The 9,957-nt window shown below is 37.4% G+C and overlaps 1 pseudogene; it reads left to right on the forward strand.

The window, feature by feature from the left end:
- The window catches only part of LOC111820906 (uncharacterized), a 23,668-nt pseudogene extending 17,585 nt beyond the window's left edge, over positions 1–6,083 (forward strand).
- Positions 6,084–9,957: the final 3,874 nt, after the last annotated feature.

A 9,957-nucleotide genomic window follows, 5' to 3' on the forward strand; every position in this document is an offset into this window, starting at 1 on the left:
GGAGGCTATTTTGTCCTGTAAACCTTCATCTTAAGTGAGAATAACAGCACAATTAGAAGAGCGTAGTCAATGTCACTTAAATGTGTATGTAAAAATTTTTGAAATGGTGTATCTTTGGCTATGTGTATTTTCACCAAAAAAAAAAAAGGAAAGTTGAGAATTTAGAGGGTTAAAATGTTGTCGGGTTGTTAACCAATGTCATAAAACGGCATGTGTACTATTGTTACATGAGAAACTATTTGTTCTGTAAGCCTTCACCTGAAGTACAATAAAATATTAAAAAAAAGAAAAAAAAAAAAAAGTTGTCCAGAATCTGTCTATAATTTACCACTCCGCTTCTGCCTGGATTGTTGCAATGATCTCTCAGTAGAACTTCCTGCTTCTGTCTTTAGGACTTAACACCTATTCTCAAAACGAGGAACAAATCTTAAAAAACAAACAAACAAAAAGTAAATCAGATCATAGTGCATCTCTGCTTCAAAACCTTAACATCTTTCAATGCAGAGTGAAAGCCTAGAGTAAGGCCCTATAGGATCTGCTCTCCCTCTCCTCGCCTGCCCGCTCTGATTTGATTTACTATTCCTTTCCTTTTCGTCAACTCAAGCCACATTGGCTTTGTTACTGTTCCTCCAACAAGCCAGCTATGCACTGACATCACAGACTTTGCACTTGCTTGTCCCTTTGCCTAAAATGTGTTTCTTTCTTATAAGCAAAGCTTTTTACTCTACTTTCTCACTCCCTGGCAGTTACTGTTCTCAAACAGGCCTTCTCAACATGCCCTCGTAATCTTTCCTCCATGGCACTTGCCACATACTGGTTTCACATACTACACATTTTACTTAAAAAAAAAAAAAAAATTACTTTCTTGTCTTCCATTCTGGAATGTAAGATCCATGAAGATGAAGAGATTTGCTTTTCTTCATTATAATTCTATAAGACTATCTAGCATATAGTTAGTATGCAATAAATACTTGTTGAATGACTGAGTCAATGAATTTTTACTGCGCCTTAGATTTTTTTCTGATCAGACTTTTTTCACTAATGTTTGCTTTTGCTTGCTCTAGAACTTTATATAAATAGGATAACACAACATGTATTACTTTGGATCTACTTCTTTTACTGAGCATAGTATTTTTGAGATCCAGACATACTTTTGAATATATTAATAATTTACATATATTGGTGAGTAGAATTACTTTGTATAAATTTACCACACTTAGTTTATCCATTCTCCTGTTTAGACAGAGAATATGTTGTTTCCAGTTTGGGTCTACTAAAAATAAAGTTGCTAGAAACATCTATGTTTACAGTATTTTCAGCCCATTTATCTCGAGTAGATATCTAGGAAGTTAAATTCCTAGTTTGTAGTATAGATATATGTCTAACCTCATAAGAAACTGCCAAAAGTATTTCCAAAGTTGTTGTACCATTTTGAATTCCCATCAGAAATACATGGGAGTCCTGGTTGCTCCAAGCCTCACCAAAGTTGGACTTTTTAATTTTCTCCATTCTATGGCATGTAGAACATTATCTCACTGTGGTATTCATTTGAATTTCCTTAGCAAAAAATGATGTTGAACACTTTCTCATGGGATTATTGGACATCTGTATATAATTTTTTTAAACGTCTTTCTTTATAAAGTGATTGTTCAAGATTTTCTGCATATTTTATTGGATTGTTTGTTTTTCATTCTAATTTTCAGAAGTATTTTATGTATCCTTGATATAAGTCATTTATCAGAACATGTATTAATAATATCTCCAAGACTGTGGCTTTGCTATTCATTTTCTTAACAACGCCATTGGAAAAGTTTTAAAAAAAATATATTTTGAGGAAGCCTAATTATTTTTTTAACTTTTGTGGTTAGTGTTTTCTGTGTCTTGGCTAATAAATTGTTGCCTACCCTAAGGCTGCAAATATATTCTACCTCAGTTTCTTCAAGAAGTATTACATTTTTTAACTTTTCTATTTAGGACTATTACATGTTTCAAATAAATTTTTGTGTCCATGTGAAGTATGGATCAAGGTTCATTTTCCTCTCCCTTGGATAGCCAGTTTTTATAGCACTATTTTTTAAAAGACTTTCTTTTCCCCCTTAGAATTGTTTGGGTATCTTTGTTGAAAATCAGTTGATCATGTAAATATATTTCTGAATTCTCTATTCTGTTCTCTTGATCTATTTCTCTCTTCATTAATGTAGCTATATATGAAAATTTTAATCTGGTAGTGGTGCTACTCAATTTGTTTTTCTGTTTTGAAGACTGATTCAATTACTCTAGATCCTTTGAATTTTTTAATCAGCTTGCCACTTTTGATTTTAATTTTGATTTTGAGTGGGATTGTGCTAAATCTATAGCATAAATGCAAAAAAAATGCAACTTCACCACTTTGAGCTTTTCATTCCATGAGCACAGTATGCATTCCATTTATTTATGTTTTATATAATTTCTCATACAATGATTTGTAGTTTTCAGTGTATAGGTTTCAGACGTAATGTGCTGTGTGTTATCCAGTGACTGAAAATAGTCATTTCTTTTTTTTTGTTTTTCATTTTGACGTTAGTTTAGAGTGAAAGGGATTGTCCAGTACCAGTAACTCCAACATGGATGAAATCAGAAGTCCCTTCAACTAGATTTTAAAATTATATTTTGGCATTTTTATCTGTTTTCTTTGTTTCTTATAAGTATTATTTAACTTTTCTACCTGTCAGATACCAACTTATTCCTGATGCTTTGTTTAATGTGTTGATTATCAACCTTATTCACATTCTCTGATGCTTTAGAGAATACTCAACGTGAAGGTGGTATCCTTGTGATGGTTAATGTTATATGTCTACTTGGCTAGCCTATAATTCTCAGTGCTTTGCCAGTACTACATATTACCTTCCATTTGTGATCTGATATGAGCAGCCAGTCAGTTGGAAGAGGAGTTTCCTTGTGTTGTGGCCTGCATCCATGATATAAACAAACGTTCTGGCAAAGCTCCCTCTCTTTTCGATCCTGCAATCTTTGTGTCTGATCCTCATTCCTGGCTTTTGGGACATAAGCTGGAAGAGTCCTCCAGTCCATCTCCTGACCTTGCAGGTTTTGAATTTGCAAACCCCCGCAACCTCATGAGCCAGCAGAGGCATACAACCTGGTGCCCGGCCTGCAGGTTTTGGGTTCATCAGCCCAATAACCATGTGAGCCAGCCTGGGTTGTCAGCCTGTCATCTGACCCACGGATTTGGGACTTGCTAACCCCCAAATTGCATGAGCCGTTTCCTCACGATCGTGTCAGCCATTTCCTTGAAGTAAATCTCTCTACATGTATCTATATAAGTTTCACTGGCTTTGCTTCTCTAGAAAACCCAGACTAAAACATTTGGTACTGAGAGAGTTCTAGATGAACCGTATCTTAAGGATGGGGTTCCTGAATTGCTTCTCAAGTCTGGCTAGACAAGGCTAAGTGGAAGTTACCTAGGAAAATAAAAAAACAAAAGTAATGCCCACAGTCCTGAAGGTATTGCAGAGATTAGTGTGACCATCAGGGACCTGAAGGGTGCAGGGGTGGTGATTCCCACAACATCCTCATTCAATTAATCTATGTGTCCTATACAAAAAATGGATGGGTCTTGGAGAATAACAGTAGATTATTGTAAACTTAACCAGGTGGTGACTCCAATCACAGCTGCTGTTCCACATTTGGTTTCACTACCATTAATACATCTCCTTGAACCTAGTATGCAGCCCTTGATCTGGCCAATACCTTTTGCTCCATCCCTGTTTCAAAGACCCACCAGAGGCAGTTTGCCTTCAACCGCCAAGACTAGCAATACATCTTTCCGGTCCTACCTCAAAGGTGTATCAACTCTCCAGTCTCGTGTAATAATTAGTTCGCAGGGAACTTGATTGCATTTCCCTTCCACAAGACATCACACTGGTCCACCAGATTGATGATGTTATGCTGATTAGACCTAGTAAGGAAGACATAACAATGACTTTATACTTCTTGGTAAGACATTTGTGTGCTTGACGGTGGGATATTAGCCTAATAAAAATTCAAGGCACCTTGCAGCTCAACAAAATTTTGAGGGATCCAGTGGTTTGGGACATGTTAAGGTATTCCTTCTAATGTGAAGGGTAAGTTGTTGCATCTAGACTCTCCTACAACTGAAAAGGAAGCACAATGCCTGGTGGGCCTCTTTGGATTTTAGAGGCAATATATCCCTTGTTTGGATGTGCTAATCTGAGCTATTTATCAAGGGACTCAAAACGCTACTAGTTACGAGTGGGACCCGAAAAAGAGAAGGCTCTGTAACAGTTCCAGGCTTCTGTGAAAACTGCTGTTCCAATTGGACCATATGATCTGGCTGATCCAAAAGTTCTTGAAGTGTCAGCGGCAGACAGAGATACTGTTTAGAGTCTTTGGGAGGCACCTATTGATGAATCACAGTGCAAAGTCTACAGATATTGGAGCATAGCCCTGCTATCCTCTGCAGATAACTATTCTCCTTTTGAGAAATAGTTTTAGGCTTGTTACTGGGCCTTAGTAGAGACTTAAACATGATTTCCCAAGTTACCGTGTGGCATGGAATGCCCATCACGAAATGGGTGTTGTCTGACCCACGAAGTCATAAAGTCAGACGTGCACAGCAACACTCCATTATTAAATAGAGGTGATACATGCAATATTGGGCTCGAGTGGGACCTGAAGGCACAAGTAAGATGCATGAGCAAGTGGCCCAAATATTCATGGTCCCCACTTCTGTCCATTACCTTCCTTCTCCCAGGCTGCACCTAAGGCCTCAAAGGAGTTCCTTATGATCACTTGACTGAGGAAGAGAAACCTTATGCCTGGTTTACAGGTGGTTCTGCACAATATGCAGGCACTACTCAAAAGTAGCACTGCAGCCCCTTTCTGGGATCCTGCTGAAGGACAGTGGTGAAGAAATATCCTCCCAGTGGGCAGAACCGTGAGCAGTGCACCTGGTTCTTCCTTTTGCTTGAAAGGAGAAATGGCCAGATATATGACTGTAAACTAATTCATGGGTTGTGGCCAATAGTTTGCCTGGATGGTCAAGGACTTGGAAGTCATATGATTGTAAAATTGGAGACAAGGATTTATGGGGAACAGGTATGTGGATAGACATCTCTGAATGAGCCAAAGAAGTAAAGATATTTGTGTCTTATGTGAATGTTCACCAGAGGGTGACCTCAGCAGAGAATGGTTTTAACAATCAAGTGAATAGGATTATGCATTCTGTGGATACCAGTCAGCCTCTTTCCCCAGTCACTCCTGTCATTACTCAAAGAGCTTATGAACAAAGTGGCCATGGTGGTAGGAATGGAGGTTATGCATGGGCACAGCAACATGGACTTCTACTCACCAAAGCAGACTTGGCTACAGATACTGCTGAGTGACCAAACTGCCAGCAGCAGAGACCAATACTGAGTTCTCAATATAGCACTACTCCTTGGGGTGATCAGAAGCAACCTGGTGGTACGTTGATTACATGGGATCACTTCTATCATAGAAAGGGCAGTGTTTTGTTCTTACTGGGATAGACGTTGACTCTAGATACCAATATGCCTTCCCTGTATACAATGTTTCTGACAAAACTACCATCTGTGAACTTTCAGAATCCCTTATTCTCCATCATGGCATCTCACACAGCATTGTCTTAGATGAAGGAACTCACTTCACAGTAAATGACATGCAGCAATGGGCCCATGCTCATGGAATTCACTGTTCTTACCATGTTTCCCAGCATCCTGAAGCAGCTGGCTTGATAAAATGATGGAATTGCCTTTTAAAGTCATAATTATGGTGCCAGCAAGGTGGCAATACCTTGCAGGGCTGAGGCAATGTTCTCTAGGAGGCTATATGTACTCTAAACCAGCATCCAATAAATGATGCTGTTTCTCTCATATCAGGATTCTCGGGTCCAGGAATCAAGGGGTGGAAATGGAAATAGCATCACTCACTATTACCCCTAGTGACCCACTTGTAATACTTTGCTTCCTGTCCCTGCAACCCTATGATCTGCAAGTCTAGAGGTCTTAGTTCCAAAAGAATGTTCCCACCTAGAGACACAGCTCTGATTTCTTTGAACTAGAAATTACGAATGCCACCTGACTACTTTGTTCTTCTTATGCCTCTGGATCAACAGGCAAAGAAGGGAGCTATCATATTGGCTGGTTTGATTGATCCTGATTACCAAGGTAAAATAGTATTGATATTACATACTGGAGGTAAAGAAGAGTATGTCTGGAATACAGGAGATCCCTTAGGGTGTTTCTTAGTATTACCACCCCCTGTGATTAAAATCAATGGAAAATTAGAGCAACCCTATTCTGACATGACTACTAATGGCCCAGACACTGCAGAAATGAAGGTCAACACACCAGGAAAAGAACCACTGAGGTGCTTGCTGAGGGCAAAGGGAATATGGAACGGATGGTAGAAGAAGGTAGTTCTATCTACCAGCTACGATCATTTGATTGGTTTCAGAAATGAGGGCTACAACTCTTAAGAGTACTTGTTCCTTGTTTTTTACATGTATATGTACATAGATATGTATATTTAGTCAATAAGTTTGTTTTTTCCCCTTCCTTATCTTATTATTCATTATAAAATATAAGACGTAAACAGGGCTAGTGCATTTTCAGTTGTGTGCATGTTGTTTCATGTTAGGTGCAATTATGACTTTATAACAGTTTTTATTCAGAAATTATGCTTGGTTTAAGGAAATGTGTATAGGTGCAATGTTGACAAAGGGTGAACTGTGATAGTTAGTTACTGTATGTGTCAACTTGGCTAGGCTATAGTTCTCAGTGGTTTGGCAGACACTATGTATTACCTCTCATTTGTTATCTGATGTGAGCAGCCAGTTAACTGAAAGAGGAGTTTTCTTGGGGGTGTGGCCTGCATTCATCATATAAATGAATGTTCTGTCACAGCTCACTCTCTTTCCAATTCTGAAATTTTCTCAGTGTCTGACCCTTATTCCTGGGACATAAGCCAGCAGAGGATTCCAGCCTGTCACCTGGCCTGCAGGTTTTGGGTTTGTTGGCCTCTGCAACCACCCAAGCCAGCAGAAGTTGTCAGCCTTTCGTCTGACCCGCGTATTTGGGACTTGTCAGCCACCCCAATTGTGTGAGCCATTTCCTTGAAGTAAATCTCTATATTTATATATCTATACATGTTTCACTGATTTTACTTCTCTAGTGAACCCCGACTAACACAAAGATGATGTCCTTGAGCCAGTACCATTATTGAGCCCTCAAAACTGGCAGAATTTTTAGTCTAAACCATGAGTTCTCAACAAGACCTAAAGGTAGTTCTTTGAAAAGATCAATAAAATTGACAAAACACTGGCCAAACTGATAAAAGAAAAACAGGAAAGGAGTTAAGTAACATGAATAAGAAGTGAGATGATGGACATTAGAAAAGACCCAACTGAAATAAAAGATCATAACAGAATACTATGAAAAATTGCATTCCAACAAATTTGAGGACCTAGAGGAAATAGACTAATTTCCAGAAACACACTACCTATCTAAACTAACACAAACTGAGATAAAAAATCTGAACAAACTCATAGCAAGAGAAGCAATTGGAGAGGTAATAAAAAAACAAACAAAAAAAACTTCCAACAACAACAAAAAAAACAAAACCTTGGCCCAGACAGCTTCACTGGAGAATTCTACCAAACATTCAGAGAAGAGCTCACACCAGTACTACTCAAACTATTTCAGAACATAGAAAATGAAGGAATACTCCTGAACTCCTTCTATGAAGACAGCATAACCATGTTACCAAATCCAGGCAAAGACACCAAAAGAAAAAAAAAAAATTACTGACCAATATCTCTCACGAATATAGAAGCAGAAATTCTCAACAAAATTCTAGCCAATAGAATTCAGCATTATATAAAAAATATAATACATCACAACCAAGCAGATTCTTACCAGGTATGCAAAGATGGCTCAGTATTAGAAAATCAATCAATGTCATCTAGCACATAAATAGAACAAAAGAATCATATGATCATCTCAATTGGCACAGAAAAGGCATTTGATAAAGTCCAATGCTCATTCCTGAGAAAAACTCTCAATAAAATAGAAATAGAAGGGAAATTCCTCAACATAATAAAGGGTATCTGTACAAAACCGACAGTCAACATTATTTTCAATGGAGAGAGACTAAAAGCATTCATCCTGAGAACGGGAACAAGATAAGGATGCCCTTTATCATCACTCTTATTTAACTTAAAGAACATCCAAACTGGAAAGGAAGTAGTAAAACCATCCCTATTCACAAATGCTATGATCCTATATGTAGAAGGCCCCAAAGATTCCAAAAGAAAACTACTAGAACTAATAGAAAAATTCAGCAGAGTAGCAGGATGCAGGATACAAGATCAACATACAAAAAATCTTTTGAATTCCTATACAACAACAAAGAGAGCTTCAAAAAGGAAATCATAAAAACAATACCATTTATCAGAGCACCTAAAAAGATAAAATCCTTAGGGAAAAGTCTAACCAGGGACGTAAAAGACCTATACAAAGAAAATTTACAGAACACTATTGAAAGAAACCAAAAGAAACCTACATAAATTGAAAAACATACCATGCTCATGGATAGGAAGACTCAACATTGTGAAAATGTCGATTCTACCTGAAGCGATCTACAGAAATAATGCAATGCCAATCCAAATACCAACAGCATTGTTTAATGAAATGGAAAATCTAATCACCTACTTTATATGGAAAAGAGAGAGACACTGAATAAGGAAAGGATTATTGAAGGAAAAAAAAAACAAAATAGGAAGTCTCATACTACTTGATCTCAGAACCTACTATACATCCACGGTAGTCAAAACAGCCTGGTACCGCTATAGTAACAGATACATAGACCAATGGAACAGAATCAATAATCCAGATGTAAATCCATCCACCCATGGTCTGCTGATCTTTGACAAAGGACCAAATTCTAATAAATAGGGAAAGGACAGTCTTTTTAACAAATGGTGCTGGCAAAACTGGATGTCTATATGTAAAAAAATGAAACAGGACCCACTCCTCCACCACACACAAAAGCTAACTCAGAATGGATCAAAGACCTAAATATAAAACCTAAAACAATAAAGATCATGGAAGAAAAAATAGAGACAACTCCAAGGGCCTTAATACATAGCATAACTTAATACAAAGCATAACTAATTATGTGCAAACATAAGAAGATAAATTAGATAATTGGGAGGGAGCTCCTGAAAGTTAAACACTTATGCTCAGCAAGAGATTTTACCAAAAAAGTAAAAAGAGAACCTACAGACTGGGAAAATGTTTTTGGCTACGACATATCCAACATAGGGTCCAATTTTAAGATCTATAGAATACTTCAATGTCCTATTAAAAAAATGACAAATAATTCAATTAAAAAATGGGCAAAGTATATGAACAGACACTTTACTAAAGAAGATATTCAAGCAGCTAACAAACACATAAGGAAATGCTCCTGATCATTAGACATTAGAGAAATGCAAATCAAAACTACAATGAGATACCATCTCACCCTGACATTATTGGCACTAATCAAAAAAACAGAAAATAACAAATTTTGGAGAGGTTGCCAAGAGATTGGAACTCTTATGCATTGCTGGTAGGAATGTAAAATGATACAACTACTATGAAAAATGATATGACACCTCCTTAAAAAGCTAGATTTAGAAATACCATATGTTCCATCAATCTCACTTCTAGGAATATTTCCTAGAAAATTAAGAACCATCACACGAATAGACATATGCACACCCATGTTCATTGTAGCATTATTCACAATAGCAAAAAGATGAAAACAACCTAAGTGCCTATCATCAGATGAATGGACAAATTATGGTACATACACTATTTGGAATATTATGCAATGATAAAAAACAATGATGAATCTGTGAAACATCTCACAACGTGT

This window comes from Trichechus manatus, unplaced genomic scaffold (genome assembly GCF_000243295.1).
Source record: "Trichechus manatus latirostris isolate Lorelei unplaced genomic scaffold, TriManLat1.0 scaffold00055, whole genome shotgun sequence".
In the NCBI taxonomy this organism is placed as follows: Eukaryota; Metazoa; Chordata; class Mammalia; order Sirenia; family Trichechidae; genus Trichechus; species Trichechus manatus.